This window comes from Epargyreus clarus, unplaced genomic scaffold (assembly GCF_041222505.1).
Source record: "Epargyreus clarus isolate Ecla_fem2 unplaced genomic scaffold, WU_Ecla_fem_2.2 ptg000008l, whole genome shotgun sequence".
Classification (NCBI taxonomy): Eukaryota; Metazoa; Arthropoda; class Insecta; order Lepidoptera; family Hesperiidae; genus Epargyreus; species Epargyreus clarus.
The window spans coordinates 4,845,844-4,869,169 of record NW_027332216.1 but is presented as its reverse complement, the minus strand read 5'-3'; positions in this window follow the sequence as shown (position 1 = coordinate 4,869,169).

Here is a 23,326-nt window from a genome sequence, read left to right as displayed (position 1 = left end):
ATTATATTATATTAAAATTTACTTTAATATAAACAATTATATTAAGTTACCATTATAATATTTGGAACCAAAATACATAGATTGATAAACTTGCAAACTTACAATTTATAAAACTTGCCACTAGATGGCGCTATTATACCCATGCGACCATATATACATCTATATACAACGTACATAAACAGCAACCTAACCATCAAGTTTTAATGTTTTGATTTTAAAGTTTTCTTGTACTTCTATGCATTGATACGTGTATTTTTATGTACTATTAAACAAATCATCAAGTGATTAAAGTTGAAAAAATATTTGAAAATATGCAAGAAATTGATTTAGATGATAATGAAGAAGAATCCAAAAAACACATGGATGCGGTTAATTGGTAAGCTTATCGTTTACATTTATGAATAATATACATTTTAAATACGAACAGCTAGATCTTTTATTTAGTGTTTTTATTATTATTATTTTTAATCAATTGATTAAATATATTTTATATTTATATAATATTTTGTAATACTTATATTAAATTATTACGACCCATTTCTATTTTTGAAGTAATATAAATAATCCGAATAATTACAGATATATGTTTGTTTCTCTTATCATTTTAGCAGATGCGTTCATTTACCCTTTTTTTCTATTCGATATATATCATAATTATCGTTCGTAAGGAGTAAACTCCAATCGTGCGTCGTAGCTGACACACACACACTTTTTTTATTTATAATATAAGAGAAGCAGACGAGCATGCAGTCCACCTGATGGTAAGTGGCTACTGCTGCCCATGGACGCCTGTAATCAACCCCAGATAGGATTAGATATATGACCATGATAAATATAGGTAGGAAACCTGAGGTCGGCTACAGATGCGCCGCTACCCCTGAGGACTAAGCTGGAACCCCTCGGAAAAGTCTGTCTCCCTTACCACACCCTTCAAACCGGAACACAGCAGCGCCTAACACTGCTGTTATTAGGTAGAAATAAGTGTGCCGGTGGTGCCACCGGAGTCGAACCACAAGGGTTCTAGCACCTTCAAAATGGCGGTACATTTTTTTTTATAATATAAGAGTAGCAGACGAGCATGCAGTCCACCTGATGGTAAGTGGCTACTGCCGCCCATGGACATGTGTAATCAACCCCAGACAGGATTAGATATTCCTACCTGAGGTCGGCCACAGATGCGCCGATACCCCTGAGGACTAAGCTGGAACGCCTCGGAAAAGTTTGTCTCCCTTACCACACCCTTCAAACCGGAACACAGCAGAGCCTAACATTGCTGTTATTAGGCAGAAATAGGTGTGGCGGTGGTGCCGCCGGAGTCGAACCACAAAGGGTTCTACCACCTTCATAACATGGCGGTACATGGGCGGTTATGTGTTTTTGGCGCAAATGCAGAGGATGTAACTATGTATGTATATCTCATTCTATAGCACGCCCTCCAGCCCAAGCAGCTTGTCGTATGATTCCTTTAAATTGTGGGAGTAACATAGGCTTTATTCTTGGGCGATTTTTTTTGTTTTTATATGATTTTTTTACAAAGTACAAAACGACTCGACGCGATATCGTGCGAGGGCAGTGCGTCGCACATCGGTTAGAACAACAAGAACAAGCATTGTATTGAGGGCTTCTTTATGGTGACGACAACGATACGGCACGGCACGGCATCGATGATGTGAGTAACGAGTGAGTAACTTCTGTCAATGCCGGTCATGTACACAATTGTCAAAGCGGCAACCTGTGACCGCCGCCACATACTCACTATTCCGGCCTGGCGCGCAGAGGTTCCTGGGTTCGATCCCTGGCCAGACAGATACCTAAATGATGAATTTAGGTTTCTGTTTTTGGGTCTGGGTGTTTGTGTATTTGTCTCTGTGTATGTCGCTAGCATCCACGATAAAGGGAATCCTTATGTGGGGCTGTGAGTGTGGAAAGCGTTTTTTTAATTGCATGAAAAAATACGTTTTGGTGTCGTGCGGGAGCCGACTCATGTCGTTCAGCTTGAAAGCGCCCTTATTATAAGAAATGGTTAATTTTCGTGACTTAATTATTTTAATTTCATTCATAATCTTGCTATATAAGGCAATCGTAAGTCACGCAACTTTTACGATTGTCAACACTTCAGTAATATATTATTGTAATGAATATTAATGGGTGTATAAAAATACAAAGGTAAAATTACTGATAAGGGTTTTTTTACGATCGTTTCTATAAATAACATGACTGTAATTATAAAGTAAAATATGCATTTTCCTTAAGTTTAATTTAATCTACCATTGGATAACATACGTCTGCTTACATCTAAGAGGCGAATTTAATAATAAGACTAGTTATCACCTATTAATAAGATAATATCTTAGCCTTTTTTTTTGTTTACTAGGAGAAAACCTTCAAAAGGTAACCGGTGCCTTGGGAGCGACGCAAGGTTATGTGGGATTCTTACCGCTGCGTAGATGGCGCCGGGATCTCCAAAGGAACGCAACCGGAGTCCTCTTAGCGCGTTGCCAATATCTCAGGCCAAGCTAGCCTGATAACAAATATCTAGCTTTATAACATTTAAATCGTAACTTAAATTATATGCAAATTAAAAATATCGATTTATGTGACCACTTGTCACCCTTATCAGACGTAAACTATCCAATAGTAGGGCGGCAATTACTTTTACTAACGCACGGACGCCCCAAACAGGTCATACCCTCATCACAGACGTGGTTAGACTAGTATATCAAACTTGTGGAGCGGAGATAAATTACAGGTAAAATAGGTCTATATCGTGTACTGTTTCTTTAAATGGGAATGGGGATGTTTAACGCAGTTGAACTATTTGGTTTAATTAGACATTGGTGTAGGAGTGAGTCTTGTGGTTTACTATGTACTCTTATCCTAGGAATAGTGTGCTGTGCAAATACTACGAAGTACCATATACTAATGTGGCTCTGGTTTTTCACAATTATGTGCGAATTAGAAGTTACTATCAAAATCTGTAATATATAAAAACAAAGAAACATGATTATTTAAGAAATATATAATAACTGTAAAGGAATATTGGTAGAGGTACCTAACATAGACGAATTGGACGACATCTCATACGTTAAAATCCGTCGGTAATGTTTAAACTGTAGAGCGTTTTTTTTTTGTAGAGTTGTAGAGCATGTCCAAAAATGAAACATACGTGAGCTCAAAACATATTACCCTACGCAATCCAGTAAAGAACACCTTTATTTATGTATTATGAATGTATATTTAGGCTCTGTCTTTGCTATGCCATGACAAAATACATAAACAACTCAAATTTTTCAGTTACCGTAAAACAGATGAGCCCTCAAAAAACTTCCACGTACAAGTCCTTTCAACATAGAAACATCGTGTGCAATAAAACAAAATGTACATAATAACTTACAAACAGTCGTAACTTTCTTGTACTTTCTTTCTTATAAACACTGTTTTCCCCGATCCACGTCTGAAAAAATGTTTATCTAGTTTCCGAACAAACATGAACTCACATAAACCAGGGGTAAGTACACACGGGGCAATATTGTGTCGTTAGCCGCTGCGATTAATTTTCATATATTAACAAATTATAATGTCGGCCGCCTGGATAGAGCAGGGCCCTTTAAGTTGAGTACATGAATAGGATGCCAGGCATCATTACAATTGAATTGATTGAAAGTATTTTTATTCAATGATGTAAGTATTACATTCTACAGTAGATACATGACAAGCATGATATGTTACTATTATCATGTGCGAAATTTATTAATTACAAACAAACAGAGTTCTGGAGCAGAATCCGATACTTGCTTTTTATTTGTTTTTGCATAAAGAAATTAAATTCAAATTATATGTAATCCAAAAATTCAAAACAAAAAGATTACTTACGAATTGAACACCTCAATTAATTTTCTATCAACAGTTGCAAGCTCAAATATGACTCCGTGTGTTTTGAAGCTGGGTTTCGTGATAATCGTCGGGTAAGGCTATAACGCAGATAGGGTTAATTGCAAAAGATGTCGGCGTAAATCAAGATGTTGAGATAGGCCTTACCTTTTAATTTAGAAGCAAAGTCTCCAAGGTATTTAAGAGTTAGATTAGAGCCAATTGTGCAGAGACGGCGGAGGGTTAAGACTTTCAATATCGGACACCTTGAAATTTAGAAAGTCTTTTATGTTAAAAATACGGGTTTTTATTCTAGGCTTTTCAGCAAGTTAAGTGTCCCTAACTTTCTTAGTTAGTTAACAACTTTTATAAAGTTAATTTGGCGTAACTTCGAAATAATTTAGTTTGGCTTTTAGTATTAGTTTGTTCTTTTTTGGTCCAATAACCAGACCTCTGGAGATTAACGTCGTAAATTAATAGACGAGTTGCCAAATTGAGTAAAGTCTCTGACGTGTAGTAATGACCTTAAGTCACCTGAAGACCTTTAGAAGCTTTAAGTCGAAGCCTACGTACACAAGTAGACTGAAAAGGCCGATGAAATAATATCTCGATATCGATTGTTCTCAAAGAGTGTAAGGTATTTATTTAAATAATGACTATGGTTAAGTTTACCATTAATACAAATGAAGAAAGAAAAAGTGCAGAATTATTATAAAAACAAAAAATCCGAATGCTTAAAGATATATCTTTATATATATATATTTCTTATGTGCGTGTGTATGTCACTAAACTCCTCCTAAACGACTGGACTGATTTTGATGAAATTTGTTGTGTGTGTTCAAGGGGACTTGAGAATGGTTTAGATACACAATTTAGTCCGTGGGAAAAAGTTCTTATATTTAAAATTCTCGTGCCACAATGTTAGTTACTCTTCCGAAACGGCCTTACCGATTTTCAGCAAATTTTATATGTATATCCAGTAGGTTTGAGAATCGGCTACTATTTATTTTTCATACCCCTAAGTGATAAGGGTCGTTCACCCTTAACATTTTTTTTAATTATATGGCAACACAACGTTTGCCGGGTCAGCTAGTAATGTATATAAGCTTATATCTTTTTCACAATTTAGACAGGTCTAATTTTACCATATTATTGTTAAAATCTATGAAGCTGGATGGCCTAAAACATAATACATGCACTCAAAAAACATTAACCTTCGCAGTTGGGATAAAAGTTAGAATAATAATTCATTTTATTGACGTCTCATACAACTTCATGTCAAATATTTCTCAAAAAACTTTACAAAACAAGGTTCCTTTTGCGGGCCCTAAAGTCATAATAGTGTAACAATAATATCACACATCTCAAAACTATGAAATAAAACTTATTCAATTCAATTTTAGGAAAAGTTTTTTAAGTTAAACAGTATAGGAAAACTCTCCCTTAGGGCACACATTTTTTCAGCTTCTTTAACAACTTATTTATGTGAACTTCAATTTTATTATAGTGCTCTGTATTAGTTCGTGTTTAAATAAATATATTTACTGTAAAGTTTTTGTTCATCTTACATTTATGGCGTGACATGCCTATTTCTTCGTAATTTTCCTACGCCGTAGAACCTGATTTTCATATGAGTAAGAATATATTTAAAATTCCTACAAAGCTACTAGAAACTAAGAGGCTATGAGATAAAACCTTATACAACGAGGAAGCAGTAGGAAAATGACGTCATTAAATCAACCGGTGTCTCAAAGGACAAAGTGATAAAAATCCTTGTTTATCCCATTTCCAACCTATAACAGGCTTGAGCGTTTAGCATTACCATTTCTTTGAACCTTTGAAATGAGATTTTCCGCATACTAATCATATTCAAATGCTGATCGCTGTCGTTTTGAAGTATTTAGAAAAGAACCTCAGTTCAATTGTTATTAATATTTGCGGAAATGATTTTGAGGCTCTAAATTATGCTCTAAATGGTATGCCATTGCTCCTTTCGTGTCTATTGTAGATTTTTTTAAATGTGGATGTGTTTTATCTGTGTTCCTGTATTTTTTTTTGTTTTAGATATATTACCGTGCTTTTGTTTTAGATATATTACCGCGTAAATTGAAAATGAGTAATAAGAAGGATTAGGTACCCCAATTGGAAATATATAGCTACCTATTCTGTACCTACTGTTATTAGCTACATATACATACGAGTATATGATTGAACAATATATATACCTTCCTCCTTGTCACAGAGTAACGACTTATCATTGCTCCTTTATTACTAAAAATAGTTTACTTCGTTTAATATTGTATTTATTAATTTATTTAGAACTTTATTATTACCATAACAATTGGTATAAAAGGCGGACATAATGCTACAATCATTATGTACCACTCAACCTTTGGGTAAAGTAGAAAATATGCAGGACGGTATTTATACATTCAATAATAATAAACATATAATAGGAATATATTACAAGACATATAAAGCACTATGTATACAGTATAAAAAAATAATGTGAATTATTATAACGTTAGTGTGAAATTTATTTTACGTCTGAAAAGCTAAACCGAGGCAGAACTTAATAAGAATATAATATACCTACTTTTCAGAAATGTTATATTTGCGGAATACAAATATAACATTTTTTTCGAAATGAGACTTTCCGCATACTAATCATATTCAAATGCTGATCGCTGACGTATTGAAGTATTTGGAGAAGAAGCTCAGTTCAATTGTTATTTATATTAGTGCAAAAGATTTTGAGGCCTTAATTGTGCTCTTGTAATGGTAAAATAATAAGCAATTGCTCTTTTAGTGGTTATAAAAATATTTTAAAAATGTGGAGGTGTTTTCTGTGTTCATATATTAAAATATGTGTATTTTTGTTAGAGATACATTACCGCACATAAATCCGTAGTGTATTAAATTAAAAATGAATAATTATAATCAGAAGGACTAGATATCTGAATTCGGAAATATTGTTCACATTATACTATGACTATCTACGTACTACGTATATCTACGGTATACAGATAAACTAAATAATGGATTATTGTAATAAAAAAAACATTTTTACTGTATTTTAACTTTTCCACATAAACAACGCAACAACTCACATAAATAAAACAAAAAAAATATATAGTACTTAAAAATTCCGCGCATTAACCATTTATAAACAAAAAATAACGTAAGAGTCTACTTATTTGAAAGCACTGTACCTGGCATTATATCAAGGTAGAGGACAGCTCTCCCGCAAACATTAAGTGTACCTTCGTCAACAATTTTAAGGTTATCAAGATAAACGGCTGTGTCATCAGTCCAAGGGCCGACCTTCAGGCTTTATAAATAAGCTTCGTCCAATCGGCGCTATAAATCACTGCGTCTTCCCTTTTTAACGACTATGCCTTATCGGATAGTTCAACGTGTGGATAATACGGAAACTGTCACTAAATATAGTGGAAAAGGGAAAAGACGAAAAAACTCAATTTTTATTTACCAGTAGCGGCTACAGAGGTGTGCTTCTTGTATGTATGTACAATGTACATAATAGTAAATGTTATATTTCACTAAAATTGACACTTTTGTGCATCTGGTAAATTCTGTTATCAAACACGAATGCAGGTATATGTATCTACGAGTATCTTAAGTAAGCCACATATATTGTTATTATTGGATATCTAATGTGAAGTCTCCCGTCCGTGCCGCTCATAAACTTAATCCTAGATAAGGTTATGTTCCTACTTGAGATTGGCCACAGATGCAAATCTTTCTGTGAGGACTAAGTTGGAATACCTAAGACAAGTATTAGGCACAAAATAGTGTAACAATGCCGGAGTCGAACCGCAAAGAGATCTAACACCTTCAAATCAACTACAAAAATATTATTAAACTAGTTTTTGCCCGCGGTTTCGCCCGCGTTTAAAAGAAAATAATATGACAATAACATACTTAAAACTGAAAATTCGTACCTTCATTGGAATGACACTGGCGCCGTCTGGCGAAAATTGGTTGTAGCAATTCTGAAACCTTTAAGTGATCTTTAGCAAAGTTGTTGTCCATGAGCCCATGAATCATGGACAACAACTTTGCTAAAGATCACTTGATCTAATGTATAGTTTACGATTCAATCCTTACTAATATCGATTAAAATAATCGACATTTTGGTCCAAAAGATCGATTCTCCGATTAATCGATATTAGATCGCCATCCCTAGTTTTCGTGGGATTTCCGGGATAAAAACAAGGTTCTAGACTATCTTTGTACAAACTTTCATTAAAATCGGTTCAGTGGTTTAGACGTGAAGAAGAGACAACTAGACGGACAGACTGAGTTACTTTCGGATTTATAATATTAGTAAGGATAAATTAAATAGTTAATCCAAAAATACTTTTCAATCATTTATCCTAATTAATTCATTATGCGATAGTCTTATTCACTACTATAGAAACTAAAAGTTTAAATTCAATTCGAAAGTTAGTCTAACTTCACGAAAGAAATCTCGGAAAATTTTCAGTATTTTAACAAAACTACTCGAAGACATGAATTACAATTATATTGCATAAGGATTTATTTTGTACGCCAAATTTAAGAAAATTTCAGTTTGAATTAAACATTTGATATTTGCATGCTTTTTAGCAAAATAAGAGATCATTGTATTAATTGAATACCTATTATTTGTAAATAAAGACTGATTTGATTTGATTTGAAACCTACATGCTATCTATTGAGGGTTTCAAGTACAAGGACTCTCATTACATGCGGTTGTAGAGTTACCATCTTTTTTTTTTGAAGAATTTATTCAAAGAGTTCGAATTTCCTTCCTACGACTTTTTTTTTAAGAATTTATTCAAAGAATTCGAATTTCCTTCCTACGAGTAAGTTTTTCTAAAAAAAATGGTAAAGGTAAGTTTATGTTGTAGTTAAGGTGAGTTCATTTAAGGGTTAATTTACGTCCTTCATAAAGGGCGTTGTTCTGTCAGTACAATACACTCGAGAAGATTGATATTAGCGAATGCATTACTAAAGTCCTTAAGCCAAGATAAATGAGTCATTATGTACATGAACGGTATCATTATTTATTTTATAATTTTTAGTTTTAAAGTTGCCTTCAGTTTTAGGTAGAGAATAACAGAATAGAAGATTTTGAAACTTGGTACAACTAGAATGGTTCGAATGGGGAAATACCACCGCTACCTATTTTTTTTATAATATAGGAGTAGCAGACGAGCATGCAGTACACCTGATGGTAAGTGGCTACTGCCGCCCATGGATACCTGTAATCAACCCCAGATAGGATTAAATATTCCTACCTGAGTTCGGCCACAGATGCGCCGCTACCCCTGAGACTAAGCTTCCCGTACCTCACCCTTCAAAACGGAACACAGCAGTGCCTAACACTGCTGTTATTAGGTAGAAATAGGTGTGGCGGTGGTGCCGCCGGAGTCGAACCACAGAGGGTTCTACCAACTTCTCTATATTTCTAGCGTAAAGCCGTTCTATGTTTTGTAGTGGAAGGTTGTGTATTATAAGGCTATTAGGCCTCAGAGTAGCAAGGCATTTGATTGGTTTCAAGTACAAACTGTCCAAATTTGTAGTTGGTTACAGTCCTTGATCGATAGAGACTACTTACCATCAGGCGGACATGTTCAATCTAGCAATCGATTTAAAGTTGCCTTTAATCTTATACAAGAATATAAATGAGAAAGTATAAACTTATAAAAAAAACTATACAATATTTTTTGAGATAGCTTGAGAGCCGTTGAGCAGAAAATTAAATTATTTGAAATTTTCATAATAATCTTATCTCATTTTTGTGATCATTACCGAACGGTATAAGTTTGAATCTAAATTAAATTGGGGTTCTTATCATAAATAGACATAAAATAATAATATAAATCGTTCTTTATTTTACTTGTGAAGTTTTAAGATGACTATCGAGGGGTTCGCTACCATTATAGTCAAAGATAAGGGAATGGATGTCCTTGCTTATCATGGGATTTCACCTTTAGGAGTAGGGGTTATACATAAAGGTCGCCATAGAAATATTATTAAGGCTCCACTGTCAGTTTGTCCGTCATAAACCTCTACCACTTCAACCGTAACAGGTAACTTATAGAAATTTAAAAAATATATATGTATTAGGTTTTTTTTTTAGATAATATACAAGTAGCAGATGAGCATGAAATCCACCTGATGGTAAGTGGCTACTGCCGCTCATGGACATTCGTAATCAACCCCAGACAGGATTAGATATTTCTACCTGAGGTCGGCCACAGATGCGCCGCTACCCCTGAGGACTAAGCTGGAACGCCTCGGAAAAGTATGTCTCCCTTACTACACCCTTCACACCGGAACACAGCAGCGCTTAACACAGAAGCAGAAATAGGTGTGGCGGTGGTGCCGCTAGAATCGAACCACAAAGGGTTCTACCACCTTCAAAAATGCTACCTCCTATAAGACTACATACTCGTCTGTTACTCTAATATTATAAAAAAAAAAAAAACATTTATTTTTGTACTTAGCAAAAATGTGGCTAATGTAGGTAGGTACCTATATTTTTTTGGTTGAAGGTTGATTACATAAGTTCTTGATACAAAATATGCCAATAATTGTGAAATACCCCTGGCTTCACTTTACGGTATACCCGTCCATTTACCGTATCAATATTACGAGAAAATCCATTTAAGGCTAATACGAAATTGGAATAGTATTGCCGTCCATAATTTCCCGGATAACGTTTATTCCGGGCAAACCTTTTCAATGATACACCAGAGTGTAGTCTTGGGAATTACGAGTATGTATGAAATTTATTAACGTTGGCAGATTTTGAACGCACTTTGCTGGGTACTGTCGCCTCTAAAATTAAAAGGATTAAATCATAGTCAATCACTAGCCCACTGTTAGAAAACACATCTTTGTTCGTAATGCGGAACTCACACGCATCTTTAGACTAGTACCCATGCTTTATAGGCTTATACATGGAAGGTGGTAGAACCCTTTGTGGTTCGACTCCGGCGGCACCACCGCCATACCTATTTCTGCCTCATAACAGTAGTGTTAGCAGCTGCTGTGTTCCGGTTTGAAGGGTGTGGTAAGGGAGACAGACTTATCCGAGGCGTTCCAGCTTAGTTCTCAGGGGTAGCGGCGCATCTGTGGCCGACCTCAGGTAGGAATATCTCATCCTATCTGGGGTTGATTACAGATGTACATGGGCGGCAGTAGCCACTTACCATCAGGTGGACTGCATGCTCGTCTGCTACTCTTATATTATAAAAAAAAACATAGGTAGTGACCGATATACAAACTTAAGGGCGCGGTTAGGTGTTGGATGGTGCATTCGTTTTTAAGAACCCGTGCCTTCTCTATAATTACATATTATGCGCAGTGAGGTCACCGACGGCGTCTTAGCGAGGAGTTCGATGGATGTCCGTTAGAAGCTGAATATCTTTGGCTCTTGCTCCTCGGAAGGCACGTTTTGTCTACCCTGCTTATTTTTATTGAATAAATGATGACCTTACCGTAGATTTTACAGACAGTTCCAATCTTTAATTCACCAACAATTCGCAATGGAACATCGTGGTGGAGTACACCCCCTATTATACAGCTACGTGATACAAGCTTCAAGAATTACAAGGAATTAAAATACCCAGCAGATACCTACATAGCGCTGTGAACAAAATATTTATAAAACTTTAAACTGAATTTTCATAGCCATTTAAATATCATAGTGGTTTTAAACTCTCGAAAGCGTTACCATTAATTCCCTTTATATAAACGCAACAGCCACCGACACGTTACGCGACCGGGAAAATGTCACGTTTTCCGGAATTTTCCCGAGATAATACAATTTTCTATATGTTGACACGTTGATAATGTGGAAAATAGCACTAGGATGAAAACAAACAACTTGTGTTTTGATGGCCAAATATTTGTTACGACCGACCCGAAGGTCAGGATTCGTATCTGGATTGAAAATATTATGGGCATATACACTCGTATTTTATGTCACGTAAAGTGATACAGTGACAGGCAGGTTTACGTGACTCTGTCGATTTTTATTCGTAGTCCTGTCCTTAAAACTCAGCTCTTAGGTAAGAGTAGCAACGTATTAAATGGTTACCTCGTGTAATATCTTTTCTAGGGTTACAATCAAATACTTTTTATATTGACAAATAAATTGACTAGCTTTTATTCATCCAAGTCAAATTCAAATTCAAATTCAAAAATATAGTTTAATGATGATAGAGCACTCTCTGGTTCGACTCCAACAGCACCACCGCCACACCTATTTCTATCGCAACGCCTAACACTGCTGATATTAAACAGCAGTTAGGGGCTGCTGTGTTCTAGGTTTAAGAATTCGGTAAGGGAGACATAGTTTTCTAATGTATTCTAATTTAGTCCTCAGGAGTAGCGCCGCTATATGGCCGACCTCAGGCATTAATATAATCTCATTTGAGTTTGATAACAGATGTCCATGGCAGTAGCCACTTACCATCAGGTGGACTGAACGCTCGTGTGCTACACCTATATTATATAAAATAACCCAAATACCGCACATCGAACTAAAATTTAATAGTGTAACAACATACACGTACGGGAATAAGATTGCTCGTTTTCCCCCAAAACGAAATCAATTCTTCATGAATACATAGCAGTTTACGAGAATACTCCTATTTTATGAATTTCATAGGCACTCGCGCACCGAAAATTCGCCGTACTTCAGTTTCTATTTTCATATCCAATTTTGCTTTAACATTCAAATGAAAAACAAAAAAGAGATTTTAAAATTTAACACTTGATAACTCTACAGAATATTTGAATCTGAAACAAAGCGGCACTTGAAATGTTTTGTATAAATAAATGCATGAAGTATTCTACACAATGACACTCAATTTTTTGTCTGTTGAACAAATTTACATGCAGCGGGACGTAATTTTTTAATTCTAATTGTTACTTTTGTATGAATGACATGATTTACAGTTATATTGCATAAGGATTTATATAGTACACCAAATTTAAGAAAATTTCGGTTTCAATTAAACGTTTGATATTTGCATGCTTTTTAGCAAAATAAGAGATCATTGTATTAATTGAATACCTATTATTTGAAAATAAAGACTGATTTGATTTGATTTGAAACCTACATGCTATCTATTGAGGGTTTCAAGTACAAGGACTCTCATTACATGCGGTTGTAGAGTTACCATCTTTTTTTGAAGAATTTATTCAAAGAATTCGAATTTCCTTCCTACGACTTTTTTTTTTGAAGAATTTATTCAATGATTTCGAATTTCCTTCCTACTACTAAGTTTTTCTAAAAAAAATTGTAAAGGCAAGTTTATGTTGTAGTTAAGGTGAGTTCATTTAAGGGTTAATTTACGTCCTTCATAAAGGGCGTTGTTCTGTCAGTACAATACACTCGAGAAGATTGATATTAGCGAATGCATTACTAAAGTCCTTAAGCCAAGATAAATGAGTCATTATGTACATGAACGGTATCATTACTTATTTTATACATTTTTAGTTTTAAAGTTGTTTTTCAGTTTTATGTAGAGAATAACAGAATATAAGATTTTGAAACTTGGTAAAACTAGAATGGTTCGATTGGGGAAATACCACCGCTGCCTATTATTTTTTTTTTATAATATGGGAGTAGCAGACGAGCATGCAGTACACCTGATGGTAAGTGGCTACTGCCACCCATGGATATCTGTAATCAACACCAGATAGGATTAAATATTCCTATCTGAGTTCGGCCACAGATGCACCGCTACCCCTGAGACTAAGCTTCCCGTACCTCACCCTTCAAAACGGAACACAGCAGCGCTTAACACTGCTGTTATTAGGTAGAAATTGATGTAGCGATGGTGCCGCCGGAGTCGAACCACAGAGGGTTCTACCACATTCTCTATATTTCTAGCGTGAAGCCGTTCTATGTTTTTTGGTGGAAGGTTGTGGTTTTATAAGGCTATTAGGCCTCAGAGTAACAATGCATTTGATTGGTTTCAAGTACAAACTCTGTCCAAATTTGTAGTTGGTTACACTCCTTCATCGATAGAGACTACTTACCATCAGGCGGACTACTTGTTCGATATAGCAATCGTATTAAAGAAGCCTTTAATCTTATACAAGAATATAAATGAGAAAGTATAAACTTATAAAAAAATTATACAATATTTTTTGAGATAGCTTGAGAGCCGTTGAGCAGAAAATTAAATTATTTGAAATTTTCATAATAATCTTATCTCATTTTTGTGATCATTACCGAACGGTATAAGTTTGAATCTAAATTAAATTGGGGTTCTTATCATAAATAGACATAAAATAATAATATAAATCGTTCTTTATTTTACTTGTAAAGTTTTAAGATGACTATCGAGGGGTTCGCTACCATTATAGTCAAAGATAAGGGAATGTCCTTGCTTATCATGGGATTTCACCTTTAGGGGTAAGGGTTATACATAAAGGCCGCCATAGAAATATTATTAAGGCTCCACTGTCCGTCTGTTCATCATAAACCTCTACCACTCCAACCGTAACAGGTAACCTATAGAAATTTAAAAAATATATATGTATTAGGTTTTTTTACATAATGTAGAAGTAGCAGATGAGCATGCAGTCCACCTGATGGTAAATGGCTACTGCCGCCCATGGACATTCCTAATCAACCCCAGACAGGATTAGATACTTCTACCTGAGGTCGGCCACTGATGCGCCCCTACCCCTGAGGACTAAGCTGGAACGCCTCGGAAAAGTATGTCTCCCTTACCACCTTTCAAACCGAAACACAACAGCGCTTAACACTGCTGTTATGACGCAGAAATAGGTGTGGCGGTGGTGCCGCCGGAGTCGAACCACAAAGGGTTCTACCACCTTCAAAAATGCTACTTCCTATAAGACTACATACTCGTCTGTTACTCTAATATTATAAAAAAAAATACTTCATTTTTTTTGTACTTAGCAAAAATGTGGCTAATGTAGGTATATCTATACCTATGTTTTTTGGTTGAAGGTTGATTACATAAGTTCTTGATACAAAATATACCAATAATTGTGAAATACCCCTGGCTTCACTTTAGGGCATACCCGTCCATTTACCGTATCAATATTACGAGAAAATCCATTTAAGGCTAATACGAAATTGGAATAGTATTTGCCGTCCATAATTTCCCGGATAACGTTTATTCCCGGCAAACCTTTTCAATGATACACCAGAGTGTAATCTTGGGAATTATGTATGAAATTTATTAACGTTGGCAGATTTTGAACGCACTTTGCTGGGTACTGTCACCTCTAAAATTAAAAGAGTTAAATAATAGTCAATCACGTTAGCCCACTGTTACAAAACACAACATCTTTGTCCATTGAATACCAGTCGAGATTACCTTTACCGCAATACCTTATAGGCAATCCCCCAATCACCAACGATTTGCAATGGACCAGCGTGGCAGAATATGTTTGTTGTACAGCTACGCGATCCAAGCTTAAAAAATCACATGGTATTAAGTAGCAGATATACCAGTAAATATACACATACATCACTGTAAACAAAATATTTATAAAACTTTAAACTGAATTTTCATAGCCATTTAAATATCGTAGTGGTTTTAAACTCTCAAAACCATACCATTAATTCCCTTTATATAAACGCAACAGCCACCGACACGTAACGCGACCGGGAAAATGTCACGTTTTCCGGCATTTTCCCGAGATAATACAATTTTCTATATGTTGACACATTGATAATGTGAAAAATAACGCTATGATGAAAACAAACAACTTGTGTTTTGATGGCCAAATATTTGTTACGATCGTCCCGAAGGTCAAGATTCGTATCTGGATTGAAAATATTATGGGCATATACACTCGTATGTTATGTCACGCAAAGTGATACATAGTGTGACGCCCGGACTTACTTGACTCTTTCAATTTTAATTCTTAGTCCTGTCCTTTAAAATATGTAATCTATTTTCTAGGGTTACCATCAAATACTTCTTTCATAGACTAGCTTATGTTCATCCATGTCATGACATGTCATTAGGTTTATACCGCCTGTCCCTGTAGTCCCGGGACTAGAATAGGGCTACGGTATCCCCTGCCTGTCGTAAGAGGCGACTAAAAGGGGGCTTCCGGGGTTGCAGGCGGCAAGAATGGGAGCTCGAACCGTCCAGCAAGCGACCCCGGGAAAAACGGCGGTATGTGTGGTCGCATACCGTCGTAAACACTACATGGTGTGGGAGGAGCGAAAACCCCAGGGCAGAGCCCGAACGGGGCATCGCGTTTTGAATCGCATCTACCTTTTGAAGGTTTCCCCCTAGTAAACAAAAAAAAGGTTGATACAGGTCTTTCATAAAATATATTTTAATAGCGATAACCCACTTTGTGGTTCGACTCCGGTGGCAATTACCATCAGGTGGACAGAATGCTCGTTTGCTACACCTATATTATAAAAATAACCCAAATACCGAACATCGAAATAAAATTTAATAGTGTAACAACATACACGTACGGGAATAAGATCGCCCGTTTTCCCCCAAAACGAAATCAATTCTTCATGAATACATAGCAGTTTACAAGAATACTCCTATTTTATGAATTTCATAGGCACTCGCGCACCGAAATTCACCGTACTTCAGTTTCTATTTTCATATCCAATTTTGCTTTAACATTCAAATGAAAAACAAAAAAGATTTTAAAATTTAACACTTGATAACTCTACAGAATATTTGAATCTGAAACAAAGCGGCACTTGAAATGTTTTGTATAAATAAATGCATAAAGTATTCTACACAATGACACTCAATTTTTTGTCTGTTGAACAAATTTACATGCAGCGGGACGTAATTTTTTAATTCTAATTGTTACTTTTGTATGAAAATAAATTCATTGGACTAGACATTTTTAAGTAACAATAAATTTGGTGAATATACAGTCCGCTCAATGTTAAGTGGTTATTTTGGCCAATACCTACTACAGATAATTCATAAGATTAAGATGGAGTATGAGTATGTAGTGCTTAGCCTAGTGGTTAAGAAACGCGGCCTCTCGATCCAGCGGTCCGAGGTTCAAATCCCAGGCACGCACCTCTGATTTTCAAATTTATGTGCGTATTAGAAATTAATTATCACTTGCTTAAACGGTGAAGGAAAACATCGTGAGGAAACCTGCATACCTGAAAGAGTTATAAAAATAATCTCAAAGGTATGTGAAGTCTACCAATACGCACTTGGCTAGCGCGGTGGACTATGGCCTAATCCTTCTTATTCTGAGAGGAGACCCGTGCCCAGAAGTGGGACAGTAATGGGTTGATGATGATGAGTATAAGATGTCAAATTCTGATTCCTGCTTCAATGTGTGCAATACACATTCTCATTATTCTAATTAATTCAATTCAAGGGTGTATTTATATATTTTTACAACTTAAAAACTATATTCAATTGTTTCAAGAAATGATTAGTTCGAGATCATCCAGAGTCATAAAATATGATTTTACAGTTTACAAAACTTTATTTGAAAATTGACCCGCTTTCTAGAAGATACTTTAACCAATACTATTGACGTATCAATTTTAAATATTTAAATGCTACCAAGAACATTAATGTAAAGTTATGTCCTGTGACTCTTGCTGTGAAGAAACCTGCGGTCTCATGTAGACTATGGAGTTGCTCCGTTGGCATTCTTTATTACCATTTATAAGATTGCTTGATACGTCTCTTACGTCGTCAACCTGTTAATAGCAGTGATATCCTTCAAATCCAAGGCCTCTGTGCGTCTGTTTTTCGAAATTATGTCCGTATCAGAAACTAACGTTTTTAAGGTGGTGGAACGCTTTGTGGTTCGACTCCGGCGGCACCACCGCCACACCTATTTCTATGTAATAATAGCAGTGTTAAGCGCTGCTGTGTTCCGGTTTGAAGGGTGTGGTAAGGGAGACAGACTTTTCCGAGGCGTTCCAGCTTAGTCCTCAGGGGTAGCGGTGCATTTGTGGCCTACCTTAGGTAGGAATATCTAATCCTATCTGGGGTTGATTACAGATGTCCATGGGCGGCAGTAGCCACTTACCATCAGGTCGACTGCATGCTTGTCTGCTACTCTTATATTATATTATAAAAAAAAAATATGACTTGCCATGACGGTGAAGGTAAGGTGAATATTGTAAAGATGCCTGAAAGTCCTTAAAAAAGTTCTCAAAGGCTTATGAAATGTACTAATTCGGTCTTGTCTAGCGCGGTGGACTATTGCCTAAACTTTGTGGAAATCCATGCCCAGCAGTGGGACTGTCACATTACTTAATAATGCTCGTCTATTATGGTTTAATTTGTAACGTCGAGGCCCCATGGCAATCAAAGTTTGAATAATAGAGCGAGCTATCGTGGCAGATAGGTAGGCAATTGTTACTTAAATCAAGTTAGCCTAGGTAGTTGGCTGCGAGCCAGCTAGTCTGGACCAACAAGTAAGTTACTATTAGTTCTCGATTTCAATGAGATAGAAAATTAAAATGTGATATTTCATAGTTATTGTGCTGCGTATTTTGTTAGGATAATGTAATATGATATGAATAAATCCTAAAAATGAATATTAGCCATTTAGTTTTTTGCCTAACTAGAATAAATTTGAAACCTAATAACTATGTTAAATAGATCGTTTTCTTGTTATACAATATACACGTATTATAAATAAATGATATTGTATAATGATAAATTATAAATATTCTTCTGAAGGTAGAATGAAGTTCGGAGCTAAGTAACTAAGTACCTTGCATCCATAGTGAGGATACAATAGCCAAGTAACATTTAAACATTATAAATACTTAGCTATAACAAATCATTGTAGTGTCCATACCGGTCCGGCGTGCAAACGGTTCAATATCCAGCCAGATAGATATCTAAACGAAGAATTTAGATTTGTGGTCTCGATCTGGTTGATTATGTATCAGTCATTATATGTGTCCAAGACATCCTAGCGTGGGACTGTGAGTGTAGAAAACGTCATTTGTCAGTTATCATTTTTGGTTTTTTCTACAATCGACTTACAAGTGAGAACTCATAGTAGTGCCCTCCAGTTATACCGCTCCAGAGCGTTTCAATATATGTTCGTGTACTTGTTCATATCGAGTGCTTAATCTGTGTCAACATTTGCGACAAGTATTGATTTATAGATAGGATACGCGTTGTAAAGTACAGAGAAGTACTGAAAACACTTTGGATGTGGATATTTTCCGCATAGATTTCATAAATACTTATATCTTGAAATCGTTAAAAAATATGTTTAAAAGATTTACTTCATATTAAACTACCTAATAGTTTTTTCAAGAATTCTTTGGTAATATTTTATGCGAATTATTTTTAATTGAACTAAATATAAGGATGTGGAAGGAACCATGGTTCCACTGGGATAGTATAGGGATGGAATAAATGTTATATATATAATTGGTTACAAATGTCTATAGACTTTTGACGACCCGCGTGGCGGAGAGGTCACCATACCGGTCTGACGTGCAAAGCGTCCCGGGTTCGATCCCCGGCCCGACAGATATAAATGATGAATTTAGATTTCTGCTTCTTGGTCTGGGTGTTTGAGTACGTGTTTATGTGTGTCCATGGCACCCACAACACCTAGTAATCCTAGTATCCTAGTATGGGGCTGTGAGTGTAGAAAGCGTTAAGCGTTAGCGTTAAGCTTTATACGAGTAGATGGCAATTCGCAAGTAGGTTACCACTTACCATCAACTAAATTGCATGCTCCTTTATTATTTCTATTATATTTCTATGCTATTTATATATTCAATTTAGTTTTAGAGTAGTGAAATAACTACTATCAAAAAATTGTTAAAAAGCAGTATGCAGATTATAATTACATGAGTACAGAAACGCAACTTGAAATAGTCCTCTTGTGTTCTAGCGTTAATGAATAAAGTTTTAATTAGGTTGTACGTTACACTTATTGCACGAGCGTGACTAGAGTTTTATGTAAGCACGCGACAAAATAAGAGTCTTCGCCGTTAATCCAATTAGCAATTAGTTAATTTTGCCACGTCGAAATCTAGTGAGTACGGAGCAAGTCCGTAATTTCGTCCGAAATTTCGGACAATTACGTATTAACTTCTTCGGACGAAGGAAAATAATAATGTCACCGCACTGCTTAATCTTATATATAAAATTCTCGTGTCACAATGTTAGTTACCGTACTCCTCCGAAACGGCTTTACCGATTTTCACCACATTTTATATGCATACTCAGTAGGTCTGAGAATCGGCTATCTATTTTTCATACCCCTAAGTGATAAGGGTTGTTCACCCTTAACATTTTTGTTTATTTATATGGCAATACAACGTTTGCAGGGTCAGCTAGTACTAACATACAATAGACGTGCTTTACTTTTCAAAGTAAAGGTTCCTTCCCAAGAAGCATTGAACTAAATCACATTGCCGAAAAATCGATTCCATCAGCACTAAAGTTACGTGTTGCATTGTTAGCTTGAATACTAAAGCCTGGGGCTGAATGTTGAGACCTATGTTTATGATATCGAAGTCGTATAGAGTTTCTCTACAATCTCTACATGAGAATGCCAGCTGACTAACTCCAATTTATCAGTTACTAGCGGAACCCGCGGCTTCGCTCGCGTAAAAAATATGATATGACATACAAATAACTGTAATTGTAAATTTGTACCTTTAACAATTTTAACGATAAAGAAACATTAATATTTTTATTTTATTAAATAAATGATCTTAAATAGGAATACATTGTTTTCGTCACTGTGTTCCTAAATTGGTCAAGGTTTCAACAGAAACATACACTAAAACTCTAATAAGTGGACTGCAATAAAACTTCTTTAAAATACTTATATTTTCTTGTAAGATTCATGTAAGATACAATAATTATTATTTAGACTATTCCATAGGAACCGTCCATGTTATTCTCTGACCTATAAAGTACCTAACCACTATGCAAAAATCATAACGACCCATAACGTATACATGGGAACCCTATGGTAACTGTTGGGTGCCAACCGTATTCAACAACTTTTGGAGTTTAGCATAAGGTATGCGGCCTCACATACAGTGGTTCTTTCCATGGTCGCTGACTGGACGATTAGAGCTGCCATTCTTGCCGCCCGCAACCCCAGAAGTCCCCCTTTAGTCTCTTACGTTAGCAAAGGGATACTGTAGCCCTGTTCTAGCCCAAAAATTTTATGCAAGGTTAATGTGTCTACCGCATCACCATCACTAATCCACACATAACCACAACCATACCCCACGGCAGGGACAAAATATCAGCAAGCAATGTATCCAAAGTGGTTGTGATGTAGTCAGTTTCTGCAGTCTGTACTTTTATCTAAACACGCCAAAAGACGTATAACTTCAATAACGGTTTTTAAGGAAACTTCCTTTACTTAGAGTACCGTAATGGGGTTGAATGTTGAGTAGCTAAAAATGATGAAACAGGTGTCTGAACAGAAAGGCATACTGCATACACCCTATTATAGCCGTCTTAAGGGTTGATCTAAAAAAACAGTGACTCATATACTTCATTGTGTCTAATGATAATTTTCATAGTGCTTCCTTCTAAATTAACGGATTTTAAACAAAGTTCCAACCTCTATTTTCTTCAACCTTACCTCAACCTTAAGGGTTAATTTTCCCAAACCGAGAAATTATTATTATATTGTTACAACCAGAAGGCCAAAAATTTTTCCAGTCCCTGCTTCCAAATTAACGGAGTTTGAAATAAAATTCCAACCCCCATTTAACGACCCTAAGAGATGATTTTCCAAAAATGATGAAATAGGTGTTTAATTATTTTGTATTGAAAACCCAAATACCGATTTTCATAGAGTTTACATTAAAACTGGGGGACTTTCATACATACTTACCACCCTTATTTAACCCACATAGGGGTTGTTTTTCCATAAACGGTAGAATTAAAGTTCTCCTATATCTAACCCTTTGGCAATGGCTAACTTTGATAGTGCTGGCTTCCAAAATGGCAAATTTTAGAATAAGCTGTTAAGGGTTGATTTTGGAAAAACTCTTGTATAAGATTTTTATTATTTTTAATCGGAAAGGTAAATATGAATTTTCAGCGAGTTTGGTTTAAAATTGACGGACTTTCATACTAACTTTCAACCCCTATTTAACCCCCGTAACGGTGGAATATAAAAAAATCCGTTCTTAGTGCGCATTTACATTATAAAATGGAACTATAGTCTAAATTTCATGATTCTAGCTTCAGTAGTTTCGGCAAAACCTTGATTAATACGTTTTGAAAGTGAGTATCTTTTCGCTTTTATATATTAAAAAAAAATATTATTTTATATCGGTGTTATTTTAAAACATCTTAGAAGATATTATATAATTAATATAATATCTTCTAAGATGTTCATTGAAATGAAGTGATGTCAAAGACAATTTTGTTCACAATTAAATACTCTTAATCAACAACACATTTATTTGGATAAAGATTAATATTATTACGTTGATACAACTCTTAACAAATAATGCATTAATTTAGACTAAATTGGATTACCATAAAAACGGTTCTAGTGAGTTAATCTTAAAAGATAGACATATACTGTCGCGGACATTTTTTTAGATCATTTCAAGAGGAATAATTCTTTCATATATATATTTTCGGTATCTTGAATCGTTTTCGCAGCGCACGCAACGGAAGCTCTCAAGGATGAATAATTTTCCCCGCTTTTTTCACATTTTCCATTATTTCTTCGCTCCTAATAGTTGCAGCGTGATGTTATATAGCCTAAAGCCTTCCTCGATAAATGGTCTATTCAACACAAAAATAATTTTTCAATTCGAACCAGTAGTTCCTGAGATTAGCGCGTTCAAACAAACAAACTCTTCAGCTTTATAATATTAGTATAGATTAGTCTACCCAGTAATACCGTATTGCAGCTATACCGTCACTTTACTGTGCTTAACACCCATAATGAAATTAAAAAGTTAAATGATGACCTTTGCAGAATATGCGAATGGGCTAAATCATACGGAATTTCCATCAATCCGAGCAAAACACAGGCTATTGTTATTGGCAGCAAGTACCATCGCAATATACTAGACCTCAGTACACTACCAAAATTAGCTGTCAATAACACTACCATTCCGTACTCTACAACAGTAAAAAACCTCGGCATCATTATGGATTCCAACTTATCGTGGGAAGCTTATGTGCGGGAGGTAAGTCGTAAGGTTCACTTTACTATGCACTCGCTTAAATGCCTCCAAGGTTTTTTGCCCTTTAAAACTAAAATCTCTCTTACTCAAACTCTCATTCAACCGATCTTGGATTACGCGGACGCATGCTATTTGGATGTCACAGAGGAGTCATTGAAGAAACTTGAGCGCTTGCAAAACCTATGTATTAGATTTATTTTTACGTTAGGTTTACGTAAATTTGATCGTGTTTCTCATTTTCGCAAGGATCTCAAGTGGCTCCCAATCCGT